Source organism: Leptodactylus fuscus, chromosome 3 (genome assembly GCF_031893055.1).
Source record: "Leptodactylus fuscus isolate aLepFus1 chromosome 3, aLepFus1.hap2, whole genome shotgun sequence".
Taxonomy (NCBI): domain Eukaryota; kingdom Metazoa; phylum Chordata; class Amphibia; order Anura; family Leptodactylidae; genus Leptodactylus; species Leptodactylus fuscus.
Genome location: NC_134267.1, coordinates 189599352 through 189619265, shown reverse-complemented (window position 1 = coordinate 189619265; position 19914 = coordinate 189599352). Strand labels below are relative to the sequence as shown.

Genomic DNA, 19914 nt, shown 5'->3' with positions numbered 1-19914 from the left:
TATATATAATTGTTCCTATAATTATGCATTTTATTGTTTTTTAAATTTTTTCAATTTCTCACTATATTTTTTCAATATATTTTCTACTTTTTCCTTTTTCCCCTTTTTTTATTTTTTCTATATATAGTGTCTTGATATTTACATCAATGAATTATATAAGAACAAAGAGAAGAAAGGACTGAATGAATTGAAAATTGCGACGCATCATACATTTCTATTAAATATATATTGCACTTTAAATGTTATATTATATTATGCATTTTATTATGGTACTTGTTTTTATGTAATTCACTTATATATATGAGATATATTATGTGTTTCTAACTTAGGCACTTTTGATTTTTTGTCACTTCGCCACTGCGCACTTATCACTTTATTCACTTCACCATTTTTTATTATCATTTTTTTATCATCTTTTTTATATATATTATAGCACTTTTATGATGAAATGATTTATATACTACTCCGTAGTACTTAGTCCTTTGACACTGTTCACATTGATGCGTCTATGTTGCAATAGTTGAATTGTCCTGCATAATAATAGATGATCTGTTATATGACTAATTGACACAAACTGCCGTTCTATTTTATTTATATACACTATATTCTACGAGGCTTTCCATATGTGCAATGTGCATTTAAATGTTATCTGCACATAATTATACACTACAACTATAATTGTGGTTCCTTGGGCAGGTTTTTCTATGCACCGCTGGTGTGTGCGATGTCTCGCACATGCGCTGTGGATGTTAAACTTGTCTTTCACACGTATCATCGCAAAAACATATCGCGATACTATGGTATACTCGCGCATGCGCATTGGAGATATGGTATGTGCGGACGCACTAATAGACGGCAGTTCCGGTCTATACCGGGTGTGGACCATTAGGCAGCTGTATTGAATCTATGATCATCCAGACACTATATATACCGTGTATATGTATTCAGCCATATAGCTACTTCCCCCTGACGAAGCCACTTGCGTGGTGAAACGCGCGTCGGGGCGCGTTCTTATGCATGACATACTTACAGGTAAAAGCTCAATGTTGTTCATATGTTTTCTTTTGTCTACAATATCAAATATAAATGTATTGGCCCTCTAGTAAGAAGTGCTAATGATTTGGATCTTCATCCATTTGTATATAGCTAATGATGTCCATTCTTATGTGGTGAGGAACTCTTTTCACTGAATATTGTATTGACTATAAATGCAAAGCATATTTCCTTATGAAAGCCTAGTTGTATGTCATTGCATCCATAGCTGATGCATTCTTTACCTCCAATCTATTATTACTTTTTATGTACTTGTCTAAATAAAATTTATATATTTTTATAATTATTCTGTCGTGTGTGTGGTAGTTTGGCCTTCTGGCCAAATGTGGTTTATTTAATAGTACTACCCAGTATTGCCCTATATTTTTTGTGCTATGTAGGAGGATTATACTGTGTGGAATCACACGAAAAATTAATGAGAATGGGCGGAGTCAACATAAAGTGGGCCGGGCTTAATTTGCTGCTGCGCGTAGGGCCCCGCCAAAGTCAGTTGCCCAGGGCCCCGCAAATCCTGGATCCGCCACTGAACTCATTTGCATACCAGTGAAAACTGGGATTTCTACGGGATGGCGGCGTGGAGAAGACATCTAAAAGTAGGAGAAGAATAGCCTTTCTTAAGGCTATTCCTACGTGTTAGGGACAAAAATATTCGATTTTAATGGTAGAATCCCTTTAAATTGACTTGTTGGAACTTTGTGATAATTTAGTGGGTTTTGGGTTGAAGTTTGGGCCCTCAGTCTTTAAAAGGTTCACTATCACTGTCCTATCAATCTCTTTAGCAGAAGGGCCCAGGTTGAACAGACAACTCTAACCATGTTTCTGCTATAACCCCTCTCTGATGACAAAACCTGAGTATAGGTTGTGTTACTCCACGCACTGGCTCATAAGCTCCATCCTCTTATAACCTGCGGTTACCTCTAGGTGGCAGGATAGTCCTGGGAAAGTCTAATTGCAGAATATTCATATATTGACTTTACTAACATATACAGAACATAGTGATAAGAAACATTTTACTATTAACCCTATTTTTGCATGGAGTTTTTGGACATTTTGCATCTCTGGTAGCCCAAATAATTTTTATACATGTACAAACCTATGTTACAAAATACTTAAACAATACTATACCCCTAAACTTATATATTTCCTGAAAGCAAAAAAGAAGGATAATTATAAACCGATGAGGTCAAGAAAATTCATATTTGCAACTACAATGCAGATCCAAACCAGTCCTATTACACAAACAAAATGTTCTCTCTAAAAATAATATATGACTGTAACCTGTAATATGATAACTAGGGACATTTCCAGACAAGTGTAATAGGGGGGGCTTTATTGCTTCTGCATCATGTAAGGAACAACTGAACCTTCATTGCACAATAAGAACCAGAGTTAGGTATGTTATATGCCAAACAGAAAGAACGGAATAAACCAATTATTAAATAATAAACCACATCATACATGATATATGATACTATGTGCCCATTAACGCTAGGTTCACACGAGCGCCGGGCTCTCCATCATTCAGGTCTGTAGGGGGACCTCAAACAACAGTTAAACAGACACTGGCAGGCCCCATTGACTATAATGGGTTCAGCCAGTTGCCGTAATTTCCTAACTGAAAGCAGTGGAGAGAACACTCCATTTAGGAGTTTTTACTCAGCCAATTTTCGGCGATTTCTGTGACACTGGAAAATCTGGTGCAGATGTGAACCCCATCTTAACTGTGTATATACTAGCTGACTGAGAACCCTTGAATAGGATGACTGCTCACATTATCTGCAACGTGTTGAGCTAATACCCGCACAATAAAAGCAAAGTAAAGAAACAGCTTAACTGGATTCTAGCAAGCTAGGAACCTAATTCCTCAGGCACAGAATGTTCAGTGAAGGAGACTTCTTTTTTTTTTTTAAATGTAGATTGCCAGCCCCATATAGGGATCACAATGTAATTTTTTTTCCCTATCAGTATGTCTTTGTAGAATGGGAAGAAATCCACACAAACATGGGGAGAACATACAAACTCCTTACGGATGTTGTTCCTGGCAGGAGTCAAACTCAGGACTCCAGCACTGCAAGACTGCAGTGCAAACCACTGAGCCACTGTGTTGCCCCTGAAGGAGACTTTTAAACATGGAGACTGGCAGAGATTGGCTGGGGAACGACGCAACGCAGACAGACCTATCAACAGCAACATTAGGAAGTGATGGAAACATGATATATACAGTATATAAAAATGAGTTTCTCTCTGTCTGTTCTTTATCCGCAACCAAACGACTGGACCGATCTTCACCAAATTTGGCACACACATACATCAGGTGTCCGGGAAGGTTTTAGACAGGGTCTCAACTCTCTTGGATGTACTGAGATACAGTATTCCCAAAACAATGACCTATATTAACCAATACAAATATAACGTCTCTGCCTGCTTGGGTCTCTGCGCCACCCTCCACTCGCACGTTGCGGTGCAGGAGGTGGGCTCATTTTGCTTCTTTCCTTACAGTTTTTCTTTGTACTGTGTAAATACTGCTTTATTACTTCTCCTCTGTATTTGAATTTCCACCACAGCCATTTCCTGCACCGTGTTCTCGCTGATCATTTAATGGTTAATTCTAGTCTGGCCTGCATGATTGACAGCCTGTCTACCAATCAAGCCTAAGGCGGGTATTTGGCTTCCTATATACAAGCCATTAGCCCACACAGTCATGTTGGATATTGAGACTCTGTACTTAGACTTTGTCCCTGTTAAGCTCCTCTGTCTGCTACTATTATGTTACTGACTTCTGACTTCCCTTTTGACCATTCTCTTGTATTTTGATTTTGTACTACGTTGCTCGACTGTTACTGGACCCTTGGCTAGCTGACCTCCCTTTGTTGTTGTTTGCCTTGTCTTCGTTCTGTGCTGTCACCTATACAGGAAGGGCTTTGTCGACCAGTTATTCTCGGCCGCCTAGGGCAGTGAGGCAAGCAGGTAGGGGCAGCGTTGGGTTCAGCTTAGGGCTCACTGTCTTGTTATGCCCCTCCCTCCAGGGTTTTACAGCAGCTACTGGGGAATTGCTCCTCTAGCAATTCCCTTACAACAAACCTGTAAGTCTTTCACTCATATTCCAACTGCCATACACACGGTCACTCCACATGCACACAGCATTACTCCAGGTTTTCATAACTGACATCCAACACTGATATCCAAATTGAGATATGTGCATCAGAGAATTAGATACCGAATTCAGAACACACCAACACACATCAGAGGATTAGATATACAGCTCAACACACAATATCATACATCAGAGGATTAGATACACAGCTCAGCACACACCAACACACATCAGAGGATTAGATACACAGCTCAGCACACAATCTCACACATCACATAGCTTTACTTCAGTTTTCCATAACAACCGATCGCAGGTTTTTCACTGATATCCAAACTGAGCTACACATAAACACATGACACATATAGACACACACACAAACGACATACAAAATAGGCCAGTGTGGGGCAACACGGTGGCTCAGTTGTTAGCACTGCAGCCTTGCAGTGCTGGAGTCCTGGGTTCAAATCCTGCCAGGAACAACATCTGCAAGGAACTTGTATGATCTCCCTGTGTTTGCATGGATTTCTTCCGTTCTACAAAGACATACTGATCGGGAAAAAAATGTACATTGTGATCCCTATATGGGGCTCACAATCTACATTTAAAATAAATAACAAAATAGACCAGTGCAAAGCTGGACAATTCTTATGGGGCCACTACACAAAAAAATGAATATACTCATGACAAGTCGGGTCCTCCTGCTAGTGCACTTTGTATTGCAAATGTAACTTTTTCTAGACTTTTTCTAGGGAATACAGAGGGGTTTTTTTTTTTTTTTTAGTTCTAAAGGATGGAATCATTGTAAGATGTAACATTTTATTACTCACCAGATACCATATTTTTCGGACTATAAGACGCACTTTTTTCCCCCAAATTTGGGGGGAAAAGAAGGGTGCGTCTTATAGGTCGAATGTGGCGCCTGGCATCCGCTGTAATAGAGAGGCGGAAGCCGGCAAGTGATAGACGCCATTACAGGTGCCGGGGCCTGAGACATCGCTGCCCTGCCCTGCATGAAGCCAGCAGCGGGAGGAGTGATGCTATTCCGCTCCTCCGTCCCCCCGCCGCTGGCTTCATGCAAGGGCAGGGCAGCGATGTCTCAGGCCCCGGCGTCTATGCCTCCCCGGCATCCGCCTCTCTAGTACAGCGGATGCCGGGTCAGTATCGGTGGCCCCTTCTCCCCCGGGGCCGGTCCCCACCGACCCGTACCTGTAAAGTTGCAGGCCGGCTCCTGCGTGACGATATCGCAAGAGCCGACCTGTTCGGGTGACAGCCGGGAGCCTAATGAGGCTCCCCGGCCTGTCACTGCTATATATTAGTATTGCGGCTGGGTCTATGACCATCCGTAATACTAATAGACAGAATGTCCCATAGACGGCAATACAGGGAATAAAATAGTAAAAAAAAAAAAAAAAAGCTTTAAAAATATATAATAAAAATGTGAAATAAATAAAAGTTCTAAATCACCTCCTGTCCCTATAATATATATATAAAAGTAGAAAATCATAAACCACCGGGTTTTTTTTTCAATAAAAGGTGATCTAAGCAATAGATATTCCCCAAAATGGTATAACTAAAAAGTACTTCTGGCCCCGCAAAAAAAAAAAAACACTCTATGCATCCCCGTACAGCTGCAGGGTCACCTGTCAATGTGGCCTTGCAGCTGTTGCAAAACTACAACTCCCATATATTAAATATTTTACCAGTTTTTGCTTCAAAATTTTTTTTCCCTATTTTCCTCCTCTAAAACCTAGGTGCGTCTTATAGTCCAGTGCGACTTATAGTCCGAAAAATACGGTAAGTAAAGGCCTGGCTCAGAGAGCTTTCCTCTATGTCCTATATCTTGGTGTTATTTCTGCCAATAAACCTATCATAAATATACCCCAAATGCAGAAACAGCTGTCACTGGCAATGAAAAGAATGAATAAAATCCATGGCATCTAACATTTAGCAGCCTCCTGCAATGAGAATCAATAACTAAACAGAGATAAGCATGTGCATTAAAGTGCTAGAAATAAATGATATATGCATGCCACTTTTATTTTTAGCAGAGACTAGTCTGTGAAACTACAAATCCCAGCAGCCTTGGGAAGCTAGAGCACATGGGAGCAGCTGCAAGTAAACAGTCAGCAGTCATAAGACTGTGTGAAGTCACTGAAGGTGGTGCCAGATAGGAACTGACACTTGCCAGCTGTGAGCTGTAAGAAGAGAGCAAGACGGAGAGAGTCGTCCAGACATAAGTGCCTGAAGAAGGTGCAGTAAGTGGCACAGGTAAGCAGCTCCTCTCTACTTTACACTTCAGTAACACTCGGGATTGACGTCATGAACTTCTGTTTTTTCTGTAAAATTCTTATTTTTGAATTAGATTAGATAAGACTTCTTTAACATTGGCCATTACTAGACCAAATAGACTGATCTCTCCGACAGCCAGGAAAGTATCAGATAATGTTAGGGTCATGTATGTTGTTGGTAGTCTAGTCTTGGTATCCGCTGTTTGTGGACTGTATCTCTAAGGGAGAGTTCACACGGAGCAACGTGCCGCGTGATGTGGCACGTAGACGCCGCGTGTGCTTTTGCGGGCCGTATACGTTCCCATTGATTTCACTGGGAGAAGGGATCGTATACGCGGCGCTATTTTGCGGCCGCAAAATAGCGCCGCGTATATGATCCCGGCTCCCATTGAAATCAATGGGAGCGTATACGGCCCGCAAAAGCTCACGCGGCGTCTACGTGCCACATCACGTGACACGTTGCTCCGTGTGAACTCTCCCTAAGGGTCAGTCTATTGGGAGGCTTTTTTTGGAGCCTATTTTTGGGGCAGATTCAGCGTCAAAATCAGCGCCAAAAATCTCTGTGTGCACAGATCCTAACACTTTCTTTATATTAAGTCATTCCGACTTATTCACCCCATTTAAATCCTATTTTTACCAACACAAACAAAAAAGTTGCCTCTATGTATAAAAGTGATGAGAAAACTTTTTATATTTGGTATTAATGCAGAACATTCTTTTTTTTTTTTTATACAATGGATTTACACCAGGTAAAATATGCTATGCTATCATTTCTGCCTTTTATGATTTTTCCAGATCTTTTATGATTTTTTAGGACATATACCATTTTTTCATAAATAATTTTTATTGGAAAAAAAATAGTATACTATTAAAGAAAAGAGGGAACATTGAGGTAGAGGGTAAAGAAAGAAAGAAAATGAGGAGGAAAAGGGAGTATTTAGTTTGAAGGGATTTTTCTAGGTTTTTACAGTAATATTGATGATATATCAATAGGAGAGAACTTCAGTATCAGATCAGCGGGTGTCTGACACTTGGCACCCCTACCGATCAGCTAATTGAAGAGGCCACAGCATGCAGATGATCACTGCAGCCTCTTCATTACTTACCAAGCACAGCACCATACACAGCCTTTTAAAGGTATTATGTCACAAATAGTATTTATCCGGTATCCACAGGATAGTGGATACATACCTGATAAGTAGGGTCTGACTGTGGCTAGTCATATACAGGGGGTCCTTCTTCTGTCCTCTGTTTCCTTGCATTCAGTTTTTAGGGATCTTATTACTGCCTATTCCCAGACTCCCTTTAGTGGCTGTTTAGACTTGTTGTTCTATTAATACAGTAAGTTTCGTTTTTGATACTGTAAGTGGGGGTCATATAACACAGCAGCGACATGACTTACTAATATACTCTTATGCTCCTGGATGGTTATTTTATCCCTGCAGGATGTCGGCTAAGATTGTTGAAATACTTACATCCTTTCTATAATGTTACTTTATGGACAAGATACGTACATATGTAGGAGCATAGTTAGATGGGGGCTGATTGGACATGTGTCCCAGGGGCTGCATGGAGGAATAAGGAACCATAGGCATCAGGGCTGTGGAGTATCAATTGTTGAGTTAGGACCCATTTTGGGTGGAGATGGCAAAAAACTTTTTGTCTCTGAGTTCAAAGTGAAATGATTAATAATTTTTTAAAGAGGTTGTCCCATCTCAAGGATCCTATCTATATTGGTAGCTTATTGAATGCTTTTCCTAAATATATTGCTTTAGAAATGCTGCTCTGTTTGCCTGCTATGTGAACTTATTTTTCTCATTGTTTACACAGCGTTACCATAACCACAGACCTATAGGACAAGTGACGTCACTTACTCAGTAGAGATGAGCGAGTAGTATTCGATCGAGTGGGTATTCTAACGAATACTACGGTATTCGAAATACTCATACTCTATCGAATACTACTTCTATTTGCAGTAAAGATTCGATTCAGAACCACCATTGATTGGCCGAATGCTATACAGTGTATAGCATTCGGCCTTTCAACGCTGGTTCTGCAGCAGGCTCGTCTTTGCTAGTCGGGAGAGCTGGCAGCTTGCGGTTATGCGGGAGCTGAGTTTTTCTCATAGGAATGCATTGACCAGTGTTGATTGTCCGAATGCTATACTTTGTACAGCATTCGGCCAATCAACGCTGGTTCTGCCGGAGGCTCATCTGTGACGAGGCGGAGTCTAAGATCGGACCATAGCAGTCTCCATTGTGGTCCGAGCGTAGCCTGCAATAGAAGCCAATGAATGACAAGCTGGGGAGCCTTCACAAGGCTCCCGGCTGTCATGACAATGTGACGACGGCACCCGAGATTATTCTGGGTGCCAGCGATCATAGGAAAAATGGCGGCGCCCACATCAAAGCTGACCGAGGCGCCGGAGGGGTAAAAGCCTGCGATCGGTGCAAGCGCTATTCGTAGGATTTAGATCTGGGTATCTACTGTATAAAACAGTAGACACCTGGCGTCTATGGCGGCTGCCCGGCTCCTGAGCGGCTGCCATAGTTAAACACCCGACATCCGCCGTACTAGTACGGCGGATGTCGGGAAGGGGTTAAAAAAAGGAAAACTACTTATTAAAACTGTTTCCCTTCTGCACTGTGACGTTTTGTAGCACTACTGATTGGCTTTAACTTTTGAGTGACAGCTGCAACCACAGGATTGCATATAAGTCAGTGTGTTCATTTGGATGTCATTTGTAGCTCGAAAGTTAAAATCAGTTTGTAGTTCTACAAAAAGATGTAGTGTAGCCTCAGGCCAAGAATGGTTTCAACAGGAATGGGAAATGTATAGGAAGATCTTATTGATCAGGCTCAAACAAAAAAAATGTGGCAAAATCTGCAACAAAAAAGGCTGCTTTTTCTGCAGTGTGGAGCTTTAGGCTGCGTTTAGGCTAAGACCCCACGGGCCATAAACGCAGTGATAAAGCGCTGCGGGAAGAACCGCTGCGTGATCACATTCTGGTTCTTTCCGCAGCACTTTGAAGAATAAGTTCACAGAGTTTTCCTCTGCGGACTTTCTCTTCCCATTATATCTAAGGGAAAGCTGCCGGCGTTTCCGTAGATATAATTGACATGCTGCGATTTGCAAAGCCGCAATGGCTTTGCAAATTGCAGCATGTCCGCACTGCGTTTTTTTCCGCAAAGTGGGCATAGGATTCGCATGAATCCCATCCCCTTTGCTTGCACTGTAAAACACCGCGATTTTTCCCGCAGCGTCTCTGCTGGGGCCCCGGTCTAACACAGAGTTTTTTGGTCAGGAATTTGGTCAGGAAACTCCAAAAAATGTCTCACCCTACAGTCCTATGGTGAGGCGTTTTTAGGAGCAGGAATTTGAGTCAGTTTACTGACCAAATTCCTGACCAAAAAACTCTGTTTGAACGTAGCCTTAAGGGAGCCTTCTGTTCATTCTGAACGTAAGCTTGTTCGGAGTGATCAGCGTAAAAATCAGATCCCATTGACTTGATTGGGTGCCGGCATACGTGCGCTACCCATTGAAATCAATGGGAGGTTTTTTTTACCTATTGCTTTCAATGTGATACGCGCATCCACATGCGGACTCCCCCGAATGGATTACCAACAAAGATGTGAATTAGGCCTGAGATCTCTGTTTCAACCTCTAGATGTACAAAAGAATATTCCCATTCACTTATAGCAAGCAGAGATCTTGAGAATGGGGTAGAAATGGAACAAGAAGTATATATACATATCCACATTGCGTGAAACAGGGATGACACACATACCTATAAAGGCTGTGTATGGAGCAGTAGTGTATGACGTATTGCTGAGCTATGGCCTGACCAGGCTGCAGTAAATTCCATCTTGCAGGGTTAGTATTTGTTCTACATTCTTTTTCATGATTGTTTTCATATTTCATATCTTCTGACATAAGTCTCTCAAAAATTTCCCGACACCTCGTGTTGCACATCTGCTGTGTAAGCATACCAGGATGTTTTCTCTTCTGTGTGACATGAGGAATTCTTTCTATCAGTCCGGTGATATTCTTCTATGGGTTGTTCACAGTAAAAACCTGTTCTGATCACTTTGTAAACCCTAGATTCCTAGATCTTTGCTACATTTTTAATAACGCCAGTACACATAGGGTGCTCAATAATGAAATCCTTAACCTAAATCTAGTAATCCAATATCCATATATAATACGTATAACAGACATAGGTATCTTAACGTGTTAAGTTTTATAATACAGTCATGGCCAAAAGTTTTGAGAATGACACAAATATTATATTTTCACATGATCTGCTGCCATCTGGTTTTTATGTGTGTTTGTCAGATGTTTTTAACACATACAGAAATATAATTGCAATCATATTATGAGTAACAAAAGCTTATATTGACGGTTAGAATGAGTTAATGCAGCAAGTCAATATTTGCAGTGTTGACCCTTCTTCTTCAGGACCTCTGCAATTCTCCCTGGCATGCTCTCAATCAACTTCTGGACCAAATCCTGACTGATAGCAGTCCATTCTTGCACAATCAATGCTTGCATTTTGTCAGAATTTGTAGGTTTTTGTTTGTCCACCCGTATCTTGATGATTGACCACAAGTTCTCAATGGGATTAAGATCTGGGGAGTTTCCAGGCCATGGACCCAAAATCTCTGTGTTTTGTTCCCTGAGCCATTTAGTTATCACCTTTGCTTTATGGCAAGGTGCTCCATCATGCTGGAAAAGGCATTGTTGATTGCCAAACTGCTCTTGGACAGTTGGGAGAAGTTGATCTTGGAGAACATTCTGGTACCATTCTTTATTCATGGCTGTGTTTTTAGGCAAGACTGTGAGAGAGCCGATTCCCTTGGCTGAGAAGCAACCCCACACATGAATGGTTTCAGGATACTTTACAGTTGGCATGAGACAAGACTGGTGGTAGAGTTCACCTCGTCTTCTCCGAATAAACTGTTTTCCACATGTCCCAAACAATCGAAAAGGGGATTCATCAGAGAAAATGACTTTACCCCAGTCCTCAGCAGTCCACTCCCTGTACCTTTTGCAGAATATCAGTCTGTCCGTGATGTTTTTTCTGGAGAGAAGTGGCTTCTTTGCTGCCCTCCTTGAGACCAGGCCTTGCTCCAAGAGTCTCCGCCTCACAGTGCGTGTAGATACACTCACGCCTGCCTGCTGCCATTCCTAAGCAAGCTCTGCACTGCTGGTAGCCCGATCCCGCAGCTGAAACACTTTTAAGAGACGGTCCTGGCGCTTGCTGGTCTTTCTTGGGTGCCCTGGAGCCTTTTTGACAACAATGGAACCTCTCTCCTTGAAGTTCTTGATGATGCGATAGATTGTTGACTGAGGTGCAATCTTTCTAGCTGCGATACTCTTCCCTGTTAGGCCTTTTTTGTGCAGTGCAATGATGACTGCACGTGTTTCTTTAGAGATAACCATGGTTAACAGAGGAGAAACAATGATGCCAAGCACCAGCCTCCTTTTAAAGTGTCCAGTGGTGTCATTCTTACTTAATCATGACAGATTGATCTCCAGCCCTGTCCTCATCAACACCCACACCTGTGTTAATGGAGCAATCACTGAAACAATGTTAGCTTGTCTTTTTAAGGCAGGGCTGCAATGATGTTGAAATGTGTTTTGGGGGATAAAGTTCATTTTCTAGGCAAATATTGACTTTGCAAGTAATTGCTGTTAAGCTGATCACTCTTTATAACATTCTGGAGTATATACAAATTGCCATTAGAAAAACTGAAGCAGTAGACTTTGTAAAAATTAATATTTGTATCATTCTCAAAACTTTTGGCCATGACTGTACAATATATGTTTTTTATTTTTTTACCCCCAAATCCTAAAACTGCTATAATACATTGATATTTAGAAATATATACTGCTGATTTTCACTAAATTGTCTAAAATTTGTAATATGTACAGGCTGAGCCGATTATCTCACAAAACAGTACGGCCAGGTTGAATTGTAATCTACTGTATTCCATACTGCAATGAAAAAAGTGTTATAGGAACTTGGTACCTATTGCAGTAACATACCGACTTTGCCAAGTCAAGGCAGCCTAGAAGCATGAAACGTCCCGAAATTCTTGCATTATTTTACCTACGCCTACATTGAAACGACCATGGTACAAAACTAAAAAATAATGTTTTTCACGGCCAGCTTGTAACTGATGGGTGCCAGGTTTCTTTTAGAGATGGGCGAGCCTCTCAAGATTTGTTAAGTTTTGGGTTTGGGTGGATTGAGACCAAGATTAAGGTCAACAAATTTGTTACAAACCACAGCTTAAACCATAGTGTATAAGACTATTAGGTAGAGATGAGCGAGTAGTATTCGATCGAGTAGGTATCTGATCTAATACTACGGTATTCGAAATATTCATACTCGATCGAATACTACTAACTGTTTGCAGTAAATATTCGATTCAGAGCCAGCGTTGAATGACCAAATGCTATACAGTGTATAGCATTCGGCAAACCAACACTGGTTCTGTAGCAGGCTCATCCTTGCTAGTCGGGAGAACTGGCAACTTGCGGTTACGAGAGAGCTGACTTTTTCTCATAGGAATGCATTGACCAGCATTGATTGGCCAGTGTACAGCATTCTGCCAATTATCGCTGGTTCTGCCGGAGGCTCGTCTGTAAGGAGGCGGAGTCTAAGTTCGGACCACAGCAGTCTCCATTGTGGTCCGATTTTAGACTCCGCCTCCTCATAGACGAGCCTCCGGCAGAACCAGCGCTGATTGGCAGAATGCTGTACACTGTCCAATCAATGCTGGTCAATTCATTCCTATGAGAAAAAGTAAGCTCCCTCGTAACAGCAAGCTGCCAGCTCTCCTGACTAGCAAGGACGAGCCTGCGGCAAATCAACGCTGGTTCTGCAGCAGTCTCGTCCTTGCTAGTCAGGAGAGATGGCAGCTTGCTGTTACGAGGGAGCTGAGTTTTTATCAGCGCAACTGCAAGCACTGTGCAGTTAAGCGCACGGACCTCATATACTATAATGGGGTCCGTGCGCTTTATATTCGATCGAGTAGTCGAATGTCGAGGCTCTAATCGAAACGAATATCGAATCTCGAATATTTCACTGTTTGCTCATCTCTACTATTAGGACTCCTGGAAACCCACCTATCCAATTTTGTTTTGATAAAATCCTAACAATTTAACTATATTAGGGTATACAGTGCTGTGCTCCATGTATACATTTGTGTGATGACTGATAAAACTTTCAGAAGAATATATTTTATCAGCAGAGAAGTTCATTCTCTGCTCCGAAAGAGAAAAAAGGAAGCAGCATTGTTGTTTTATTATCAGTGACCAGTATGGGAGGGGGCATCACATGGCGTCCTTTCTGCCGTTGTTAGTTGTTTGGCAAGAATACATGGAGCCCACGCACAGACATGGATTTATGTTTTGCATAATCTGAAGGCGAGAATAGCAAGTTATTTGGGAACTTTCATTGCCAGCTGTTATATAGAAAATGGAACATCACTACCACGCCCTGATCACAAGCCCGGCCCTCAGTGACACAAAACTATGTGTCACCTACATGAAAATTACAGTAATGGGGAGAGGATGGGGGATTTAATAGCACTTTGTCCTTAATAAAAACAGGAAAAATGTGAAATATGTTTCTCCTCCCTTTTGGATAGAAAAAAGTTGCAGAAATAAAAAATGAAATAAAAATAAAGCCATGTTTATTAGAGATGAGCGAACAGTGTTCTATCGAACTCATGTTCGATCGGATATTAGGCTGTTCGGCATGTTCGAATCGAATCGAACACCGCGTGGTAAAGTGCGCCATTACTCGATTCCCCTCCCACCTTCCCTGGCGCCTTTTTTGCTCCAATAACAGCGCAGGGTAGGTGGGACAGGAACTACGACACCGGTGACGTTGAGAAAAGTAGGCAAAACCCATTGGCTGCTGAAAACATGTGACCTCTAATTTAAAAGAACAGCGCCGCCCAGGTTCGCGTCATTCTGAGCTTGCAATTCACCGGGGACGGAGGTTTCCGTCCAGCTAGCTAGGGCTTAGATTCTGGGTAGGCAGGGACAGGCTAGGATAGGAAGGAGAAGACAACCACAACAGCTCTTGTAAGAGCTAAATTCCAGGGAGAAGCTTGTCAGTGTAACGTGGCACTGACGGGCTCAATCGCCGCAACCCAGCTTTCCCAGGATCCTGAATGGAATACACTGTCAGTGTATTCCCGTATACCCGATATATACCCCGATACCCGTTCCAACGGTGTGCCCCCCCACCTTCACCCCAGAAATACCCTGCAAGTCCCCTAGCAATAGAATTGGGGCTATATACACCCACAATTTTTGCTACTGCCATATAGTGCCATTGTCTGACTGGGAATTCAAAGAATATATTGGGAATACAAATACCCTCATTTCTTGCTACTGCCATATAGTGCCAGTTTCTGACTGGTAATTCAAAGAATATATTGGGGTTACGTGCACCCACAATTTTTACTACTGGTATACAGTGCCATTGTCTGACTGGGAATTCAAAGAATATATTGGGAATACAAATACCCTCATTTCTTGCTACTGCCATATAGTGCCAGTTTCTGACTATTAATTCAAAGAATATATTGGGGTTACGTGCACCCACAATTTTTACTACTGGTATACAGTGCCATTGTCTGACTGGGAATTCAAAGAGTATATTGGGAATACAAATACCCTCATTTCTTGCTACTGGTATATAGTGCCATTGTCTGACTGGGAATTCAAAGAATATATTGGGGTTATGTGCACCCACAATTTTTACTACTGGTATACAGTGCCATTGTCTGACTGGGAATTCAAAGAATATATTGGGGTTATAAATACCCTCATTTCTTGCTACTGCCATATAGTGCCAGTTTCTGACTGGTAATTCAAAGAATATATTGTGGTTACGTGCACCCACAATTTTTACTACTGGTATACAGTGCCATTGTCTGACTGGGAATTCAAAGAATATATTGGGAATACAAATACCCTCATTTCTTGCTACTGCCATATAGTGCCAGTTTCTGACTGGTAATTCAAAGAATATATTGGGGTTACGTGCACCCACAATTTTTACTACTGGTATACAGTGCCAATTTCTAACTAGGAATTCAAAATGCGCAAGGCTCCCGGAAAGGGACGTGGACGAGGCCGTGGGCGAGGTCGGGGGAATGGTTCTGGGGAGCAAGGTAGCAGTGAAGCCACAGGGCGTCCCGTGCCTACTCCTGTGGGGCAGCAAGCATTGCGCCACTCCACAGTGCCAGGGTTGCTTGCCACATTAACTAAACTGCAGGGTACAAACCTTAGTAGGCCCGAGAACCAGGAACAGGTCTTGCAATGGCTGTCAGAGAACGCTTACAGCACATTGTCCAGCAGCCAGTCAGACTCTGCCTCCTCTCCTCCTATTACCCAACAGTCTTGTCTTCCTTCCTCCCAAAATTCCGAAGCTTTACAGAACAATAACCCAAACTGTCCCTGCTCCCCAGAGCTGTTCTCCGCTCCTTTCATTGTCCCTCAACCTGCCTCTCCACGTCACGATTCCACGAACCTAACAGAGGAGCATCTGTGTCCAGATGCTCAAACACTAGAGTCTCCTCCATCTCCGTTCGATTTGGTGGTGGATGACCAGCAACCCACCCTCATCGACGATGATGTGACGCAGTTGCCGTCAGGGCATCCAGTTGACCGGCGCATTGTGCGGGAGGAGGAGATGAGACAGGAGTTGGAAGAGGAAGTGGTGGATGATGAGGACACTGACCCGACCTGGACAGGGGGGATGTCAAGCGGGGAAAGTAGTGTGGATGTTGAGGCAGGTGCAGCACCAAAAAGGGTAGCTAGAGGCAGAGGCAGAGGTCAGCAGCTTAGGCGAAGCCAGGCCACACCCGGAATCTCCCAAGATGTTCCAGTTCGTACCCAGCCCCGAAAAACTCCCACCTCGAGGGCACGTTTCTCGAAGGTGTGGAGTTTTTTCAAGGAATGCGCCGAGGACAGATATAGTGTTGTCTGCACAATTTGCCTCTCGAAATTGATTAGGGGCTCTGAGAAGAGCAACCTGTCCACCACTTCAATGCACCGTCATTTGGAATCCAAGCACTGGAATCAGTGGCAGGCAGCAACGGCAGGACAAAGGCCGCCTGCCGTTCACGCCACTGCCACTGCCTCTGCCACTGCCTCTGCCTCTGCCACTGCCACTGCTGACTGTGCTGGCGATGCACTCCAGAGGACGAGCCAGGACACCACTTCATCTGCCTCCGCCACTTTGTTGACTTCTACCTCATCCTCCCCTGGTCCTGTCTTATCTCCTTCTCCTGCACCATCAAAGGCACCATCAGGCGTTTCTTTACAACAACCCACCATCTCTCAGACATTGGAGCGGCGGCAGAAATACACTGCTAACCACCCACACGCGCAAGCCTTGAACGCCAACATCGCTAAACTGCTGGCCCAGGAGATGTTGGCGTTCCGGCTTGTTGAAACTCCCGCCTTCCTGGACCTGATGGCAACTGCGGCACCTCGCTATGCCGTCCCTAGCCGTCACTACTTCTCCCGGTGTGCCGTCCCCGCCTTGCACCAGCACGTGTCACTCAACATCAGGCGGGCCCTTAGTTCCGCGCTTTGCACAAAGGTCCACTTGACCACCGACGCGTGGACAAGTGCATGCGGACAGGGACGCTACATTTCACTGACGGCACACTGGGTGAATGTAGTTGAGGCTGGGACTGCTTCCCAAACTGACTCCTCCTCCGCCACCGCCTCCTCCTCCGCCACCGCCTCCTCCTCCGCTGTTAGATTGACCCCAGCTACGAGTTGGAAACGTTGCAGCACTGGCGTTGGTAGACGTCAGCAGGCTGTGCTGAAGCTGATCAGCTTGGGGGACAGACAGCACACTGCCTCCGAGGTGAGGGATGCCCTCCTCGATGAGACGGCAATATGGTTTGAGCCGCTGCACCTGGGCCCAGGCATGGTCGTTTGTGATAACGGCCGGAACCTGGTAGCAGCTCTGGAGCTTGCCGGACTCCAACATGTTCCATGCCTGGCCCACGTCTTCAACCTAGTGGTGCAACGTTTCCTAAAGAGCTACCCCAATGTTCCAGAGCTACTGGTGAAAGTGCGGCGCATGTGCGCCCACTTTCGCAAGTCGACAGTAGCCGCTGCTAGCTTAAAATCTCTCCAGCAACGCCTGCATGTGCCACAACACCGGCTTTTGTGCGACGTCCCCACACGCTGGAACTCAACGTTTCAGATGTTGAATAGAGTGGTTGAGCAGCAGAGACCTTTGATGGAATACCAGCTACAAAACCCTAGGGTGCCACAAAGTCAGCTGCCTCAGTTTCACATCCATGAGTGGCCATGGATGAGAGACCTTTGTGACATCCTACGGGTCTTTGAGGAGTCCACAAGGAGGGTGAGCTCTGAGGATGCGATGGTGAGCCTTACAATCCCGCTCTTGTGTGTTCTGAGAGAATCCCTGATTGACATCAGGGATAACTCAGATCACACAGAGGAGTTAGGGATAGCATCCGATCCGTCACAGCTGGAGAGTAGGTCCACACATCTGTCCGCTTCACTGCGTTTAATGGAGGAGGAGGAGGAGGAGGAGGAGGAGGAAGAAGAGTTGTCCGATGATGTGATGGTGATACAGGAGGCTTCCGGGTAACTTCGAATCGTCCCATTGTTGCAGCGCGGATGGGTAGACATGGAGGATGAGGAGGAAATGGAGATTGAACTTTCCGGTGGGGCCAGAGGAGTCATGCCAACTAACACTGTGGCAGACATGGCTGAGTTCATGTTGGGGTGCTTTACAACCGACAAGCGTATTGTCAAAATCATGGAGGACAACCAGTACTGGATCTTTGCTATCCTTGACCCCCGGTATAAAAACAACATCTCGTCTTTTATTCCGGTAGAGGGGAGGGCCAATCGCATCAATGCTTGCCACAGGCAATTGGTGCAGAATATGATGGAGATGTTTCCAGCATGTGACGTTGGCGGCAGGGAGGGCAGTTCCTCCAGTAGGCAACCAAGTTCTCACCGGTCCACACAAACGAGGGGCACACTGTCTAAGGTCTGGGACACCTTGATGGCACCCCCTCGCCAAAGTGCCGCCACGGAGGGTCCTAGTGTCACCAGGCGTGAGAAGTATAGGCGCATGTTGCGGGAATACCTTTCCGACCACAGCCCTGTCCTCTCCGACCCCTCTGCGCCCTACACGTATTGGGTGTCGAAGTTGGACCTGTGGCTTGAACTTGCCCTATATGCCTTGGAGGTGCTGTCCTGTCCTGCCGCCAGCGTCCTATCTGAGAGGGTGTTCAGTGCAGCCGGTGGCATCATCACTGACAAGCGCACCCGTCTGTCAGCTGAGAGTGCCGACCGGCTCACTTTGATAAAAATGAACCACCACTGGGTAGAGCCGTCATTTTTGTGCCCACCTGTGTAAAGCACCCCAACATGAAACTCCATGTCTGTACTCAACCTCTCCAATTCCTCCGCATCCTCATACTCATCCACCATAAGCGTTGCACAATTCTGCTAATACTAGGCTCCCTCCACCCTGATTTCCCCCAACTCTGCTGGTTAGAGGCTCCCTCCACCCTGATTTCCACCAACTCTGCTGGTTAGAGGCTCCCTCCACCATGAATTTGCCCAAACTGGGCTGTTTAGAGGCTCCCTCCACCATGAATTGGTCCAAACTGGGGTTTTTAGAGGCTCCCTCCACCATGAATTGGTCCAAACTGGGCTGTTTAGCGGCTCCCTCCACCATTAATTGGTCCAAACTGGGCTGGTTAGAGGCTCCCTCCACCATGAATTTGCCCAAACTGGGCTGTTTAGAGGCTCCCTCCACCATGAATTTGCCCAAACTGGGCTGGTTAGAGGCTCCCTCCACCATGAATTGGTCCAAACTGGGGTTTTTAGAGGCTCCCTCCACCATGAATTGGTCCAAACTTGGCTGTTTAGAGGCTCCCTCCACCATTAATTGGTCCAAACTGGGCTGGTTAGAGGCTCCCTCCACCATGAATTGGTCCAAACTGGGTTTTTTAGAGGCTCCCTCCACCATGAATTGGTCCAAACTGGGGTTTTTAGAGGCTCCCTCCACCATGAATTGGTCCAAACTGGGCTGTTTAGCGGCTCCCTCCACCATTAATTGGTCCAAACTGGGCTGGTTAGAGGCTCCCTCCACCATGAATTTGCCCAAACTGGGCTGTTTAGAGGCTCCCTCCACCATGAATTTGCCCAAACTGGGCTGGTTAGAGGCTCCCTCCACCATGAATTGGTCCAAACTGGGGTTTTTAGAGGCTCCCTCCACCATGAATTGGTCCAAACTTGGCTGTTTAGAGGCTCCCTCCACCATTAATTGGTCCAAACTGGGCTGGTTAGAGGCTCCCTCCACCATGAATTGGTCCAAACTGGGGTTTTTAGAGGCTCCCTCCACCATGAATTGGTCCAAACTGGGGTTTTTAGAGGCTCCCTCCA

General features: G+C 44.5%; 1 protein-coding gene across 1 annotated transcript in view; it reads left to right on the top strand.

The window, feature by feature from the left end:
• Positions 1-6304: 6304 nt before the first annotated feature.
• Positions 6305-19914, top strand: part of PLEKHB2 (pleckstrin homology domain containing B2) — a 35574-nt gene continuing 21964 nt past the window's right edge. The window contains exon 1 of the mRNA XM_075268936.1: positions 6305-6415. The gene's annotated coding sequence lies outside the window, so the exon portion shown is untranslated. The remainder of the gene's footprint in view (positions 6416-19914) is intronic.